The sequence below is a fragment of the Macaca mulatta genome, chromosome 1 (genome assembly GCF_049350105.2).
Source record: "Macaca mulatta isolate MMU2019108-1 chromosome 1, T2T-MMU8v2.0, whole genome shotgun sequence".
In the NCBI taxonomy this organism is placed as follows: domain Eukaryota; kingdom Metazoa; phylum Chordata; class Mammalia; order Primates; family Cercopithecidae; genus Macaca; species Macaca mulatta.
The window spans coordinates 73,752,323-73,771,124 of record NC_133406.1 but is presented as its reverse complement, the minus strand read 5'-3'; the positions used below and the strand labels follow the sequence as shown (position 1 = coordinate 73,771,124).

The following is an 18,802-nucleotide window of genomic DNA, read 5'->3' as shown; positions in this document are numbered from 1 at the left end:
TGGAACCAATCTCTCATTGATACTCAGGAGTGACTGCACACACACACGCACACACACACACACATCAGTTAAATAGAGTCTATAGTTATCTGAAAATGCCATTGAAAGTAATGGCAAAAACCGCAATTACTTTTGCACCAACCGAATACTTTAAAATCTTCACTGATGTATAATAGTCTTAAGACTCAGAAGTGTGACTCAGTGTGGTTTGAATTTTAGATTTGAGAGGAAACATACTGTATATGCCCATATCATATGATAAAGTGTGATGACACTGAAATGAAGTAAATTGTTGAAAAACTTTTTAAATACAGGAGGCTTGCATTATGTATGCTGCCTGTACTGTGTTTATACTTGTATAATACTTATAGTGGTTTTATACTTCATATTATTTTATATACTGTATGTGACTCTCATGTGAGACAGTATTAATCAAATGTTGATTGATGAAAAAACCGAGGCCTAGAGATATTAACTTCTTCATAAAGGTCATAACAAGTTAGAGTCAGAGGTAGGATGAATTATTTATGAATTCACTCACTCACATTAATGCCAGGTACTAAGGTTGTAATAGGGAACTGGCCAGACACTGTCCCTCTTCTCTTGGTGCTCACAGTTTCATGGGGACGCATGTAGATGCTGGAGCATGTTGTGTGAACAGGGCTGTGTATTCATCCAGTTGCATTCTCAGGTTTACATTTTTTTGCCCCCACTCTAGTCTGAGAACCTTAAAAAGACAAGAACAATTATTTTTATTTTTTTTCATAATTGGATAGAGTGCCATAATATTTATTCTACAACATAGATATTATTTTACACCACAATTTTACAAGTGAAGAAAATGAGGCAAAGAAAGATTAAGCAACCCAAGGTCACACAGCTTGAGTCAGAGGCTTTGATACTAACCCAAGCATTCTGGCTGTGTTGAAGAGTGTGGTCTTAAAAACAAGTGTTTTAACTTGTCTTAGTTTCTGAATTTGTAAAATGGTGTAATCACATTTTTCAGTATTTTAAAGAGAATTAGAACTATATATAAACTATATAACATGTCGTTAGCAATTAGTAAAGAGAAGTTATAATTGTTATCTCTTGTACAACATAGAGTTCATTGTAAAAACTGAATAGGTTAATCTTACTCCAACTGTATCTTATGGGATGATTTTAACTAAAAATTATAAACCACAGAAGTTATTTCAGAAAAGATTAAATCACACCATGGAAGGAACTTTACACATATATTAATAATTAACATAAAAACATTTCTGTGGGACCAAGAGGTAACATTGCATATAATGGGATATCATAAGTTTTAGAACCAGAATAGACATGTCCTCTGAGAATCCTTTGGCTCCCCACGTGTGACACAGGTATGCCCCTGTATGCTTACCGATTACCTTTGTGTTACACCACTGCTTTTTGTTTGTGTCATCTTGAATGACTGTTTGTTTGCTCATTGATTTGCCCTGCTGAACCATAATGATCATTAAGGACAACTATATTTGTTTTTTTCATTACTGCATGTCTTGGACCTATCACAGAGTGGGAATGGAATAAAACATGTTAAAGGAGTGAAAGAATGAAGTCAGATGGTTCCTGGAAATAAAAAATGAACTTAGCAAAGGGGAACTGATGGAGGGTAGGATTAGGTTAGGAATAAGGCAATAGGGAAGAGAGAAAAATGGAAAAAACACAGCCAGGGGAAGAGAAACTAAGATCCCTTCTATGTGCGGAAACGAATGTTGAATCAGTCCACAGGGAATTGGTGGAGCTGACGGCAGGTCTCAAACCGTGGGCCTCGACTCTTTCCAAAATGTATAGAATTGCATATGAGGTTACACTGGGCAAAACCAGAAAAAGAGCAGTGTAGGGAGAGAGGCAAAAATTCACATCAGTTTCTACTACCACTTAAAAAATGACACTGAATCCTGTATTTTGGCTGTTTGAATTATCAAGAACACCATGGGAGTATAGGCTCTGATGAAAGATCGTGGTAAATGGCACCACAGTGTATTAGTGCAGTGCAAACCCCAAATATAAAGAAAGTGAAATATTTTTAAGGTGCCTACATTCATGTTTTCTTGCTACAGTGGTAGTAGAATGATTCTTCAATGGTTTTCAATCTTTACGTAATATTTTAAAGAATATATCTCCAATATTACCCATAGCATATTTTTTCTGCTGTAGCTTTCTTGGCATTTCATAAGCAACTATGTTCCTTGCTGCTTTCATCCCCAAATAGCTTAAGATATGAAGCATATTGGGACTGCAATGCTGGTCAAGGAGGGGAAATACACTGAGAAGGTTAAGATGGGGTTCAAAGACGTACATGATTATTCTAACTTTATAGCTGGAAAAACTGAGACCTAGACAGGTTAAGAAATTCTAGTCAGTAATCAGAGGAACTAATTCAAATGCAGATCTGTCTGGCCCCAAATCCTCGTTTTTAATTTATATACATTCTGCTTGTTGCTCGTATTTTATTTTTCCTTGCCATAACTCTAAAAGAAAGACCCCAGAACACCTGTATTAGTCTGCTAGGGCTGCCATGTCAAAATAACACAAACTGGGTGACTTTAATGGAAACGTATTTCTCTCAGTCTGGAAGCTGAAAGTCTGAGACCAAGATGTCGGCAAGCTTGATTTCTCCTGGGTCTCTCTCCGTGGCTTGCAGATAGTAGCCTCCTCACTGTGTGCGCACATGGCCTTTCTTTGAGGTGACTTCATCCTTAGTATTTTTTCCTCTTCCTCTGAGGACGCCAGTCCTATTGGATGAGGCTCCCACTCTTATGACCACCGATTTTATATCTGTGGTGTGGACTAAGTGCAGGTCATTTATATTTTTAAAGTTTACCTATCTATAGAGACTCTCAGAGAAGACTAAATAGGAAAGGGACTCTGTCTGTCTGAAGTCAGCAAGGGAGAAGGCTGTGGGGAAACTGATCTAGCCATCGGGATGGGCTTTAGCTTTTATGAGCACTTTAATCTACACCATGACGTGTATCTATCTACAATCCTATTGGTACTTACCGCTTGTCTTTGTGTCAGGATATTTGTGACCTAATATCTTTTCCACACTGAGTGGTTTGTGGGTAGAACTTCTATTCATGATGTCTGGTGCTTTCAGTAATAGTGGCAGTTTAGGGCTACTAGAGTGGATCTGTACAGAGCTGAAATGTCTCTTCATAGAGAAACTGAGAAATGGAAGACAGAATCTACTAGATTGGGAAAATAATGGATAATATCTTTAATTATAAAAGTGATATATTCTTACTGAAGATAATCTAAAACATGCAGTCTTGTAATACCTGAGAATCCTGTCATATAGAAACTCTTAATATTTGATGGAATTCCTTCTACTACTTTAGTCATGTTAACAAAATTGAGCTATAACCTATGTATGATATTGAATATTTACCTATTTCCTTATTATGTTATGACTATATCCTATCATTAAACATTTTTCTAAAAATATTTTGAAATGTTTTGAATAACATTATATTCCATCTCATATAACATGTAATGGATATTTATTAATGCACTTAATCATTTGAGCAATAGTATCTAATCTATCTCTATTTTAAATATCTTGAGATAGATATTCTTATACATAAATCTCTATTTGCTAGGTTCCTAGAAGAATAGCTAAGTCAAAGGTAATGAACATTTACAGAATATTTGATATAGTTTGTCACATTATTTCCAGGGAAGTTATTAGCCGTGAATTATATATTCTTAAATATTTGATTATTTTACAAAAATAAGTTATTTTATTTTTATTTGCATTTTAAAGTACTAGTTATAGTGAATACTTTTCTGAATAATGATTAACCTTTTATATTTTCCTTTCATTCATCTAATCGCATTCTTGATGAGCAAAAATTTACTTGGGGTAAGGAATAATTTTGAGATTTCTCCACGAGCTACCCTGTTTTTTTCTGGTTACAATCAACTGCACTGTTTAAAATGTTTTACCTTCTACAATATCAGAAACTTCCCTAATAACTTGGTTTAATATCACCTCCTAAATATTCAAAGTGTCAACAATTTTTTTTCTCACTCCTACTCCATTTGCTTGTAGTTTCTTTTTAAGTTTCCACATAGAATCGACATTATTCCTTTATGCTTTGCCAATGGATCTTGCTGCCATGGTGGGCATAAGCAAAGTAAATGCATTTCAATTCAGAAGGCACTTAGCATCCAGGTGGCTTGGATTTTTTTTTTCTTCTTTCTCTTAAATATGAAGCATTGAAAGTCAAAGGCATTGCTGCACCTTGAGTTAGTATAAAATATATTTTAAAATGCATACAGTTCAAATTTTTTACCTTGCATAGGCCATAAGCTAGTAGTATGGTGGGTCAGTTCTGACACTGAAAAATGAATCCAGTTAGAGAACCTCCCGAAGGCTGTTGATGTTTGCTATAATAAATAGCACACACTTTAAGTCAAACTTTTTCATTCTGTATTCAAAGGTAATGGATTTTTCGTAACCATAGTAACCTTGGTGTATTTCTGGATAAATACATGAGGTATATACATTCTAGTTTTATTTTTGAATATAAACTACCACATTATGTATTACTAATAATATGAAAAATAGGATGTAGGTTAGTATAATGACAGCTTAAACTAGTATGCATTTTTCTTCTGCAAAAAATAAATATTTATCAAAAGTATAGGTTCAATTAATTTTTCCCCAGTTTTGTGGTATTCTGGTGGTGCCATTTATCTTTTTTTGCAAGATCTCCATTAATCTCTTATTTCCGTCCCATAACAGATTTTTAAGAATTTTGAGATAAAAACAGTTGTACTTTAAAGCTTATGATTAAAAACATAATCGAAAGATTGAAGGACCGATATTGATATCACTAGCAGAGCTATTGCGGGCCACTTAAGATGTGTGTATACAGTACATTCCTAAACAAGTAGAAAAAAGAAAACCTTCATGAGACTATTCAACTACCAGGATTGTTTCAAAGTTCAGGCTGGGTAGCATCTGATTGATGATGACTATCCAGACTGTAGCCAACCAGATTATTCTCATTTTAAACGAGCACCCTACCAGAAACTAGCCATTTTTAAGGAGTTTATAAGATATTTCCAAAAAGCCCACAAACTTTTTAGAAACAAAAATAGCAAGATGGTGCTAATCAGGACAAGTCTCCACCAAACACAGCAAGGTTTATGCGAGTTGTGCTGCCTAGTCAGAAAAGACGATCTGAATTGCTTCTGGTTAAGCCAATCTAAGCCATTGCTGTGGATAATGACTAGAATTCCAAAGGAGGAAAGGTTAATAGGGACATTATAGAAAAATAACAACTATCTCACACCAAGCCATAACACATGTGTATTTTCAAGTGTATCATCTGATAAATCTACATAGTCATCTTATAGTTAAATAAGAGTGACCGATATCTAGAACCATAGATAGCATCTTCCCACTGCTGCTCCACCAGGACCTGGATTTCTGTCACTAAGACTGAGGCAGTAAGATATAGATAATAGCAATGTAATGTGTGTGTATGTAACTGAGAGACAAAAAAATAGAGAGAGGATAGAAAGGCTAGATGTGGACAGGGGGAAAGAGGGAGGAAAAGTGGATAAATTCTGGTAAAATCATATAGGCAATAATTATTTATGTCTAACCAACTAAAAGTGCTAAAACTTTTTTTGGTCTTATTTGCCAAGGTCAAAGAAAACGATGTATAAATAGCAAAATATAAATGCTCATCTTAAACCTTCCAAACACTTAAGTCTTACGATGAGAAATTTATTGACGAAGAAGCTGTATTGCTTATGGCACAATAAAAACACATTTAAAGGTTAGGCACTTCTATCCAAGCGTTATAAGGAACCTTATCAGCACTCTACAAATTTGAGCGAAATTATACTCATTCATACCAATGGCTTACAAAAGGTCTTTTCTTAGCAAAATAAAATTTTACTTTAGCCTAGATGTTTTCTTTGTTTTGCATATTTAAATATCACATTGCAGTACATTGAAATAACTCCTCTTACACAAAAATACTAGAATGCTATTAACAGTCCTGTGTTCTGTTACAAGCTCTAATATTAATAAGGCAGAGCATGTAAGGATTTCCAGGTAAGACGATGGTCTCATGCATGAGTCATTATGCCACTCTATTACAAACGAGGTCATACCATGTTTCCCTTTGATGTCACAGTCATATAGTATTAAACTGTACAAAGTCTGAGAAACTTTCAGGACAGGAAGGAACAAAAGTCAAGCTATGCAATAAACTGGAGCCTTCCAAGCCAAATTACTAAGCTACTAACTCTGTGACCAGAGACTCCAGAATAGTTGTTCAAGGTTGTTCTATATACCAGATCTTTGGGTTAATGAATAGTAGATGCTATACTCTCAAGAGTCTTATTCATCGAGCAACAAAGGATCGAATGAAATGAAATAACTTGTACAGAATATTTGAATATCAGTTCTGGTTAGCTGTAAACAATACAACCTAAGTGTCATTATTCCATTAAGGTGCTTCTATAATGCACCTGTATGTGAAAAAATAAAATATATTTAAATTTACATTTTAAGACCCATACCCAAATATTATATCATCTGTTAACCTAATTAAGGAATATTATATTCATAAATAATAGGGGAAGATTCTATGATTTAAGGGATTTTAGAAGAATAGTGGGAATAATATTCAGTTAGAAAAAGCAATGGAGTTAAATGCTGGAAAGATAATGGAATATGTCCTTCAATTGAAAGTGTTACAAATAGAGATGTCCTGTTATTCTGAGCATTTTGAGAGTTGCTATTATTTTTTATGTATGTTTTAAAATGCTTAAATTGAGTTATAAATTAATACAGAAAAGTGGACACATCTTAAGGGTACAGCTTGATGGATATTTACAAATGAAACACATCTATGGAATCTGCACCCAAAGCAAGAAACAGAACATTATCAGCACCCTGTAAAGCTCCTCATTTTGTGGCCTCAAATCTTGACTCAGGTGATTGCTTTCCTGACTGTTGACACCATAAACTGACTTTGCTAATTTTGTACTTAATATAAATAGAATAAGAAAGTGGAGGGGGGTCTTCAAAAAGCTTATGGAAAATGCATATTATGAAAAATGCATGGATTTCATTTTTTTCCACCAAAATAAACTCATGCTAACATGTTAAAACATGCCTGAACAGAATCTAGTTTGAGGCAGTAAGAAAGGTAAGACATTAGTCTGAAATGAGCCGCTACCAGGCAACATGAATTCAGTAAAATTGAAACAAGGACAAATAGCAAATTTCTGGTGAAACTTGCTTAGAAGAATAGTGAAATCATTGATGTTTTACAAAAAGGTTATGAGGACAATGCCCCAAAGATATCAACAGTTTACAAGTGGATAACTCATTTTCCTTAAAGGACAAGGAACAAGACAATTTTAAAGATGAAGCCTGCAGTGGCAGACCATCCACATCAATTTATAAAGAAAAAATTCATTTTGTCTGTTTCCTAATTGAAGAGACCAAAAATTAACAGAAGAAACAACCAACATCATACACATCTCAGTTGGTTAACTTTGTACAATTCTGACTGAAAAATTAAAGTTGAGGACATTAACCTTAGCAAGCTAACACAGGAACAGAAAACCAAACACCACATGTTCTCACTTACAGGTGGGAGCTAAATGATGAGACTCGTGGACACATCGAAGGGAACTACACATACTGGAGGTTTTCAGAGGGTGGAGGGTAGGAAGAGGGAGAGGATCAGGGAAAAAAAAACAAACTAATGGGTACTAGGCTTAATACCTGGGTGATAAAATAATCTGTACAACAAACCCCCATGGCACAAGGTGACCTATGTAACAAGCCTGCACTTGTACCCCTAAACTTAAAATGAAAGTTTTAAAAAAAAGTTGAGTGAACTTTCTACTTAGTGGGTGCCAAAACTGTTGCACCCAGATCAGCCACACACAAGAGTAGAGTTTTCAATGGAAATTTTAAACAGGTAGAATCAATATCCTGAAGCATTTTATCAAATAATTGTAATAGGAGATGAAATATGGCTTTACCAGCACAATCCTGAAAACAAAGAATAATCAAAACAATGGCTACTAAGAGGTGGAAGTGGTTCAGTCAAAGCAAAAGTGTACCAGTCAAGAGCAAAGGTCATGACAAATTTTGAGGGGGATGCTTGAGGCATTTTGCTTGTTGGTTTTCTGGAGGGCCAAAACACAGTAACATCTGCTAATGATGAGAGGGTTTTAAGAATGTTAATCAAAGCTTTAGCATTAAAATGCCCAAGACAGCTTCACTAGAGTCCTTCTTCACCATATGATGCCCCTGATCATTCCTCTCATTGAACGTGAGAAATTGTATGACAGTTTTCATGGAAAATCATTAGGATCTTACAGTTCTTATTTGGTTGCTTCTGACTTATTTTTGTTTCCTGATCTTAAAAAAATCTTTAAAGAGTACCCATTTTTCTTCAGTTAATAATGTAAAAAAACTGCATTGACATTGTTAAATTCCCAGAACCCTCAGTTATTCAGAGATGGACTAAATGGCTGGTATCATCATTTACAAAAGTGTCTTGACCTTGATTGAGCTTATGTTGAGAAACAAAGTTTATATTTTTATTTTTTAATTCCATTTTCCATGAAAATTTTGTAGTCTCCTTGTATGTTCTTTTTTGTCACTGTCTTTTTTTAAATATGTAGGAGGGAGAGTACATCAGTGCAACATTTTTTTGTGTTCCTGTACCTACATTCAGAACCCTCTGATCTACAGGCAGTTGCTAAGATGGTGTCAGTTGTTAAATTCTTGTCTTCCAGAAAGCCATTGGAAAATTTGCAAAATGAAACATCTACCTCTTTCTCCAAGTCCAGATCTCGAAAATAATTATGGAAATGCTTCATCTGTGCAATTAGAATTTAGCACATGAAGTCACTGACCGGTGTACACTAGCAACAAACAAACCAAATAAACCATTCTGAGTTTCCAACAATATAATGTTGTTTGGCCATAAAGTTTATGATGCTATAGAAAAATATTTAATTTGGAAAGATAATAACAACAAATATTTTATAAATATTTGAGTCTAATTCATTAAAATATATATGTATATACATAGATACATATACATAGATGTGTACAAATACACATATAGGTATGTCTACATACAGATGTATACCAAAATATTAATAGTGATTATCTCTTAATAATGGGATTCTGGTATTACTTTTTTCTTTTCCTTGGGAGTCTTTCAATTTTTTAAATTGTCTGCAGTTTGGATATTAGAAATCAGATTTTTTTGGTAATATTTTTCCCGATTTTAATGTATGTGATAAAATTGATAGAAAGGAAAGACATTTCAGGAACTTGACTACACTTAACCATTAATACTTATCTCTAGTTTTCGCTAGTTTTTGCCTTATAATCAGGTTTATCATCTTACTAATTTCCTTCTAGCCAATGCCATAGATGAGAGATACCATACCTCTAGCACTGTCTACCACCATCAAAACGTTATGCATATTTGATGATCTACCTCAATTCCCACGTCTTCATTTGATTCATAGACTCTTTCATATCATTTTCCTACACATTTGTCATTTGGACACATTCTGTCTTGCAATATTAACTTATGTTAAAAGGAGTAAAATCTTGATTCAAAATAGGAATGTAAGTGCATTAGGTACAGTTATGTCATTATTTATTTTCAAAATTTCTGTAATATCTAACATAGGAATAAGGACCCAATTGGCATCCAGCAAACTCACTGAATTGAGTTGAAACGAATTAAGTTGAAAAAATACCGAGAATCAGTAAATTATTATTTTAGAGAAATTAACAATAAATATCAATGCATAATTTGGATGTAATTAATATGCTAAATTTGGTAAACAGTTTTATCAAGGTAGGCTATTCCTGTAGCTCAGGACTTTTCATTTAATCATCCAATATATAGCAAATATATATAAATATTTGTTGTTGTTCAATTATGTGTTTTAGTTTGCTAAGACTATTGTAACAAAGTAATGCAAACTAAATGGCTTAAACAACAGAAATTGACTATCTCACAGTTCTAGAGACAAGGAGTCCCAGATCAAGATGTTGGCAAGATTGGTTTCTTCTGAGGGCTGTGAGGAAGAATATATTTCATCCCTCTCTTCTCATTTTGGTTGTTTGCTGGTGACATTTGGCATTTCTTGGTTCTTGGGGTTTATCACCCCAATCTCTGCCTTCATCTTCACATAATGTTTTCCCTGTGTGCTTATCTGTGTACAAATTTCTCCTTTTTATAAGGACACGAGTCATAGTTGGATTTGGACCCACCTTGTTGACCTCATCTGAAATAATTGCAACTTAAGTTCTAGGGGCTAAGACTTCAACATACAAATTTTGGTGAGAACACAGTTCAACCTGTAACTCTAGTGCTGTGCATTTGATGCTGTGATTAATAACATTCTAAAACTTTCCTCAAATTCCTGAAACATATTAGAGAACTTAAAGTATCTGTTCAAAATCAGTTTTAAGATGGATATGGCCCATGACAGCAATAAAAATTATTTAGAAAAGATGATAATCAATTCCATCTGGAATGCTCCCAGGGTTATTTTTTTGCATCTTCACAATCACATCTCTTACTTTCCTGGTTTGCTTACTTTGATTCCTTATAGGAGTAGGAGTGATTAGTTTCCTAGTGCTGCTTAATACAATACCCAAAATGGCATGCCTTAACACAATAGAAATTTATTTTCTCAAAGTTGGGGAGGCTAGAAGTTTGAAATGAAGGTATCGGTAGGCCTGTGGTCTCTCTGAAAACTGTAGAGGAGAATCCTTTCTTGCTTATCCCGCCCTCCAGTGGTTTCTGGCAGTGAGTAGTATTCCTTGGCTTGCAGTTGCATCACCCCAATCTCTGCTTGTATTATTATATAGTGTTTCCCTTCTCCTAAAGTTATCTCCTCCTCTAAGGACCCGTCATATTCAATTTAGAGCTCACCCTCTATCAGTATGATCTCAACTTACTTTTCATGACATCTGCAAAGACCCTATTTTCAAATAAGGTGACATCCACATGTACAGGGAGTTAAGACATGTACATATATTTTCGGAGGACAAAATTCAACCCACTACACCTCCATTGACTTCACAACTACTTTGCCACTCGATTGAAACTGTTCTCACCTAGGTTGTCAATGTTCTGGTAGTCTCCAATTCAGGGACAGAGTGGAGGTTGTATAATTCATGATGTTTTGTTGATGACTCCTCCATCACAGAACATTCTTCTCTTGGTGTCCGTGATACCTCACCTTCTCAATTTTCCCTGTTACTGTTCAAGCTCTGGTGTGGTCTCTTCCTCTTTTTCTTCCACCCACAAATATTGGTTTCCCCCAGGATTCCTCTTGCAACATTCCACACAATCTCCCTTTGATAACTCCATAGTACTTGTGTTCAGACATTTTTCCTAAGCCACGAACATTTTTCTCACTGCATATTGGGCACTTCTGCTACAAGCGTTTTTACTCCAACTCCTTAAAACTGAATTTATTTTATCTGCCACATCCTACCAATGTGCTCTTTATTCTGAGTTTTTCCTCTTAGGGAAAAGTAACACTATTCATTCTTTTTCCCAAACAAAAACCTGAAATTAATCTTTGATTACTCCTCCTTCATTCTTCACATCCAAACATTTTTGCTGTTCTTGTTTTAAGACAGGGTCTTCCTGTGTCACCTAGGCTGGATGGAGTGCAGTGGCGCGTTCACAGCTCACTGCAGCCTCGACCTCCTGGGCTCAAGTGATCCTCTTGCTTTCACCTCCCAAGTAGCTGGGGCCACAGGTGTATGCCACTATACCTGGCTAATTTTTTGTAGAGATGAGGTTTCACCATATTGCCCAGGCTGGTTGTGAACTCCTGAGCTCAAGAGATCTGCACATCCAATCTTAAAATCCAAACTCTTGTTGGCCTATTACACTTATCACCTGACTCCTATCTACTTTCTTAGCTGTGTATCATTCTTTTATTCTCACTTATTGCTACAACACTACATTGGTTTTCTCTTTCTGTTGGTTGGTTTTGTGAAATATAACATGCCTTTTCCTACATGCAGACTTTTGAACTTTCTGTTTCTCTGACTGGAATTTCCCCAGTTCTTTACGTGGCTGAATCACTGTCTTCCTTGAGTTCTCTTTTCTTATAAAACCTTCTCTATATTAGTTAGAATAATCTAGATGTTATAATCATACACACATATACATACAGAGAAATGATAGTTTTTAATAGTGAAAACACAATAAAAGTTTATTTCTTGTTCACTTAGCATTGAGTGCATACAAAGTTTGGTCCACATAGTTTCCTTTATCTGCACAGTCATTCAGGAACGTAGGCAGATGCAGATTCTGTCTTATTTAACACATGACTTCCAGGCGAGCTCTGGAGTTATTTACATTGCTGCAGCAGATGAGGAAGAGGATTGAGAGATCATCATGGCAGATTGTTACGGGCCAGACCTGGGAGTGAAAATGTTGCCCCTGCCCACATTCCAATGACTATAACTCAGTTTCATAGCCACATCTAACTGCAAGGGAGAGTCAGTAGTCAGCTTAAAGCAATACCTTGTACTAACTCAAAGTTCTGTAAATCAGAAATTTGGGTGGATTTAATGGAGTTCCTAATTAGGGCTTTACAAGGCCAAAATCAAGAGTTGGGGCAGTTTGGCCTCTCATCTGAAGGCTCTGGGAAAGAATTCATTTCTAGACTAATTCAGTTTGCCGGCTGAATTCAGTTTCTAGCAGTGGCAAGGCCAAGGTCCCTGTTTCCATGCTGACTGTCAGTCATGGGCTGTTATAAGCTTCTAGAGGCCACCTCAGGTCCTTTCACATGGCTCCCTCCATCTCAGTGATGGGGAACCTACAGGATATCCATTCTCTCTCATGCTTCAAATCTCTCTGACTTTTGCCTCCAGCTGGAGAAAACACTCTGCTTTAAATTGCTCATAATTAGTTTGTGCCCACCAGGATTCATTTTCTTTTCTCCATATAAGGTAAGATAATCATAAGTGTGATATCTCATCAAATTCACAGATTCCACCCACATTCAAAGGGGGGAAATTGTATACAGGTGAGTGTCACTGGGAGTCATTCTTAGAATTCTTCCTACGACAAGGTTCAAAAACAGAATCACTCAAGCATGGCTCTTACTCACCCTGTGACCTTGCTAAGCCTTGGTTTCCTGGTGGAATGGTAACAACGGTACCTACTTTAGGGATTTAGTATAAAAATTCAATGTGATAATGCATATAAAAAGATTAGTATAGGTCCTGTAACTCTTCTAGAAATGGTCAATAATCAACAACCCAGGCTATTAGTTGCAGAAATAATGAAATTATTGTTATATCATCATAAATATTCTTAACGCAAAACATCCCGAGTGCAAAAAAAAAAAAAAAAAAAAAAAAAAAAGCATGTCTCTAAATTTCACGTTCAATTTAACTCAGGAAGTATTTGTTGAGCAGGTACTATGTACATCAGAGGTTAGAAATTACGTATATAACTAAGATGTTGTCATTCTGCCTCAGATCATTCCCAGTTCAATTGCTTAGAGAGAAATACACAAAGCTAAATAGAATGCTGTCCAATCTGTGGTAAGTTCTGTAACATGTGTGACAACAAAAGAGAAGGATTCAACCCAGTTTGGAAAATAAAGTGTCACAGAGGAAGTGAATTTTTGCAAGCTTTAGAGTCGAGTTTCAGAACTGAGAAACAGGCAAACATAAGGACCATGGTTGCATAGTCAGAAGGCACAGAACTATTGATGCGCATTTCACAAAAATTAAAGAGGGAAGAGTTTAATATGACTGTACACCCTCGGTAAGTAGTAATCGATAGTGAGAAGCAAGGTGGGATTCAGATTATCAAAGGTGCTAAGTTATGTTGAGATATTTAAACTTTGTTCTGAGGCAAGAGAGAACCATTGAAGGATTTTCAGTAATACCATGAAACAATCAGTGCTTTAGAAAACACATAGTTGGAACATAGCTTTACTTCAACATAGTGAAGACTGAGTCTGGGTAGCTGTTTTCTCCATTTAGTAGGTGCAAGGACAAGTGGGTTAGAACACTAAATGCAAGAAGCTAATTGGACTTAACAATACAGATGACAAAAGGATGAGGAGAGGAGAGAAACGCATTATGTTTATTTGTTAACAGCTCTATTGTATTGTATTTATGTGCATTAGTCAGTGTAAAATAAAATCTGCTTATTTTAAATCCTTTTAAATAGTGTTTAAATATTTCCTGATGACACAATCTGCTAAAGTATTTACCCTTGGTACAGATTTCCATTAACCTTGTTGTAGATACTAAGCCTACAACCATATATTTATAGGGGGCTCAATTATGGGGTAAAGCCTAGTGACATCATTATAAAAGCACATCTGGATCAGCTTTAGGGTCTTTGTCTTTCTATTTGATTTAAGAAATTTGGTAAACTATAGGAGAATACCATTATTAACAGCCCCTGAATTCTCAGATTATGAGGGTGTCCTTTATCTCAAAATAAAGGAAAAGAGGGATTAAAATCTCTAAAGCTGTAAATGATATAGAGAAATGCCCAGTACACAGATATCAGGGATATTAGGGGAATCCAGTTGTGTTACATATACAAGAAGAAAAAAAAAGACAGAAATTAAATTCAAAGTATTATTTCCTCATGTCTTTTGTCAGTTTTTTTTTTTAATTGTTTTTTAGACAGTCTATATAAATCCTTTGGTTCCCTGAAGGACAAAATTCCTTTGATAATTTTATAAATTCTTTTCTAAATAATATCTCTGTATTATAGATAAAAAAATTAATACCTAGGAAAGCTCAGGTCACTTCTTTCAGTCAAGGAAAGACTCACTGATGAAGCTGGAAAGAAAACTTTTTTTCACTCACCCCAATATTTGATAACTATCTTAAACTGAAAATGTCTTTAATGGTGTATTTGATTTCATCAGTGTATTTTGACTTATATATATCATATATATCACAGATCTGTGATATATATGTGACATATCATATATATCATATGTATTATGTATCTGTAATAAATCTATATCTATCTATCTATCTATCTATCTATCTATCTATCTATCTATCTATCTCATTTTCTTTATCCGTTCTATCAGTGATGGGCATTTAGGTTGATTCCATATCTTTGCTGTTATGAACAGTGCTGTGATGAACATTTCTTTTGATTTTTATTGTCTGTATTAGGACATCATAACAGGGCCCTCTTAATACCATTAACAATGCATCATGCTCCCTGGTAATGGTTTTGTGGCTGAAGTCTAAATAGCTTAAGTGCCCTATCTTATTCATTTGTATATATTTAATATCTATAATAACTACTATTTTCTGGACACTAAGAGAATTGCTGAAAATACAGTGGTAAACTTCAGTGACCCTATATATCCTGATTTGTACACTGTCTTATCTTCTGTTTCAGTTACCTTGTTTAAATCTTGTGGCTATATGACACTAATAAAAGTAACCAAATTTGTAATAAATAGCATCACAAACATTTCATTGTGTTTGAGAGTGTTTCAAAGGTATTGATTTTTCTGGCCATACACACACATATATAACATAACATAATATAATTAAAAATGTAATTTATATCGCTAGACTACTATTTAAACAAGTTATGGCTAATAACTAATATGTACACAAAATATTATGTGGACACAATAGAACAAGCAAATCTTTATCAATAGGAGACTATCTTCAAAGTATATTGTAAAACACTTGTGCAGAAAAGTATATTCTATATTCTGCTAATGTTTACTTGTTTGGTTGTATGTATGTAGACTACATCTGGAAGCATACATATAAATCCAATAATTGCTAAGCTCCTAGGAGGAAACTGGGTAATTGTGACACAAAGGTAGAGAGAATCTTAATTTTTATGTAAGATCTTCTGTACATTTTAGCTATTGCACCATGAATATATATTAATGCATTATTCATTCAAAATTAAGTACAATTTAAAAATAAAATTACTACAAAATGGTAAATTTTAAATATTAAAGAAAATATGGAAAAATACAAAGAAAAATTAAAATTGTCCACAATTTTACCTACCAGACACAATCACTAATTATATTTTGGTTTATGCATTTAAAGTCTCATTTTTTAAATTATTATTAAGGCACAGATACAAGCATATAATTGGGACCAGTTTTACAACCTTTTACCACTTTGTAATATACTAAGCATATTACCAAATTACTTTCTCAGCATTCTTTATGTAACATTTTGTGTATGTGCATTTTAAGTTCTTTAAAATTAATACAACAAATGTTTGTGCATTATTTTAAATGATACGTTCTTCTTCCTATTTTGTAAATCCTTTAACATATATTAAGGATGCTAACCATTTGCATGCACTCTATATGACAGTTATTTTTTTCCACTGTCTTTCGTATGTTTTTACTTTGTTTATGGTGGTTTTCAAATTTAGACATTTTTAAAACTTGTAGTCAATTCAAATTTAGATATATTTTCCATCATAGTGTCTTCTTTAAATAGAAAAACTTAGATTTTCTTCACTTCAAGAATAGATAAATATTTCCTGAGGTTTTCTTTGATAATTTATACTTTCAAAAATATTTTCACATGTTCCAGCTTCTGTGAATATTTTTATTTATTTATTTATTTATCGAGATGGGGTCTCACTCTGTCGCCCAGGGTGGAGTGCAGTGGCATGATCTTGGCTCACCACAACCCCGCCTCCTGGGTTCAAGCCATTCTCCTGTCTTAGTCTCCTGAGTTGCTGCGATTACAGTCGTGCACCATCAGACCCGGCTAATTTTTGTATTTTTAGTAGAGACAGGGTTTCACCATGTTGGTCTGGCTGGTCTGGAACTCCTGACCTTAAGTATTCCGCTCACCTTGGCCTCCCAAAGTGCTGAGATTACAGGCATGAGCCACTGCACCCAGCCACTTCTGTGAATCTTTAAATTACCCAGTGATGTGTATAAGGGTTCAAATTTTATTCCCATTTTGTCAATGAAGAAATAGAGACTCTGAAAACTTATTTGATGTGCCCGAAATCATAAAGCTAGTTAACGTCATAGCTAGGACTAGAATTTTGGTGCTTATATAATGTTCTGACTCCCAAATCATAAATCTCTACCAGATGCTTAAAGTAAAAGAATGATGGGAAATTTCATTAAATTGTTAATTATATTCAGTGGTTTCAAAATGTTAATACAACATTGATATCTCTAGTGCATTATCAATGTATTCTTGAAGACAACATGTCAATTAAATTGTCTCTTATTCAAGTGTTAACTTCAGTTTTTAAAATTTAAAGCTAGTCTGCTGATTTTCAATAAGAACTGTCTAATATTGTGAACTCATAAATTTGAGGAGATGAAAGTAGAAATTATAGGTCTGCACAGTGTAGCATTGATAAAGAGGGGCCATTTCTTTCAAGTCAGTAAAGAAAAGTAATGCAATACAAACTGGAATTTTTGTGATTCTACTGTTGCATGACCTTATATCATCCCTGTTTTAATTAACTATGGACCCAAAATAATAATGTATCCTTCTAATCCACTCACAGGAATGGTAGGTATATTAGTCAGCTAGGGCTGCCATGACAAAATACAGACCTAAACAAGGGTATCCTGTTCACTTGGATGAAAATTCCATCCCCATGTTTACCATACCTTCCACTCTCATCCAAACCTAGAACAGGATAAAAAGTGTTCGAGTTAAAAAAAAAATTCCAATAGAGTTTAGGGAAGTTTGTCTCGTATACCCCAACTTTAAAAGGCTATTTTGCAATGACAATATTCTTGCATTGCCTTCTCTACTTTTCCCCTCCCTATTGTATACACAAGCCCAGCAACTTCTAGGAATATACTAGCACATATGCAAATATTTGAATATCTATTTCATGTAGGGAGATTAGAAAGTCACTTTCTGCCACTTGTGTAGCTCCATTATGCAAAAATCAAGAGGATGCAGATCATAAATCCTATTAGGGTGGAACTCTGGATGTCGAAAAGACTATATAGATAATTTTAAGAGATTTCCCCTTGACTGAATCATTGCTATAAAGTTAAACATGGTTTTTAAAATATAAATCAAATAAATGGTTTCCATAAAGGCACATAACTTTACCGTAAACTGAACTCCAACAAACTTTTGAGTGGACATTTCTCAAATACAGCATCTATTGACAACTTCCTCTGAAAAAAACATTTTATAAAACTTGAAGTTTGGCTTACACGTTTTCATACTATGTGGTTTTAATGAGAGTTATATTCCACTCTATCACCATAAATAAATATGTGGCTTTAAAAGATAAGTTGTAAATAAATTAGCTCGTAAATACTAACACTAACCAAACATTAATCACAGAATTTAAGGAGAATATCAGAGTAATTCAGAAAATAAAAATCTTGTAAAATTACTACGATAAAATCTCTAAGAAAAGTTCATTGTAATTTCAGTGATGCTAAGGCTACAGACCAAATATAAACTTAGAGACAAAGATATTTAGTCTAAGACAAACTAAATGTGTATATATTAATTTATTTTCTCTGTTTGTCTGATGGGCAGAGAAGCCCATCAATAATCTGAATTTTTATTTCATTAATACTCTCATGATTTACTTTTATATGTGATTTACTGTATAATATAAAAAACAAAAGAGCTTGAAAAACTGAGGTTGGAGGGCAATAATAAAATATTAATGCTAATATTATCTTGAATTTTGTATCTATACATGCTTAGATGTTGTCATCCTATTTGAAATTTGTTACTAATCAG

The 18,802-nt window shown here is 34.4% G+C and overlaps 1 protein-coding gene across 1 annotated transcript in view; it reads left to right on the top strand.

The window, feature by feature from the left end:
- Positions 1–18,802, top strand: part of USH2A (usherin) — a 797,990-nt gene that overhangs the window by 382,667 nt on the left and 396,521 nt on the right. The window lies entirely within an intron of this gene.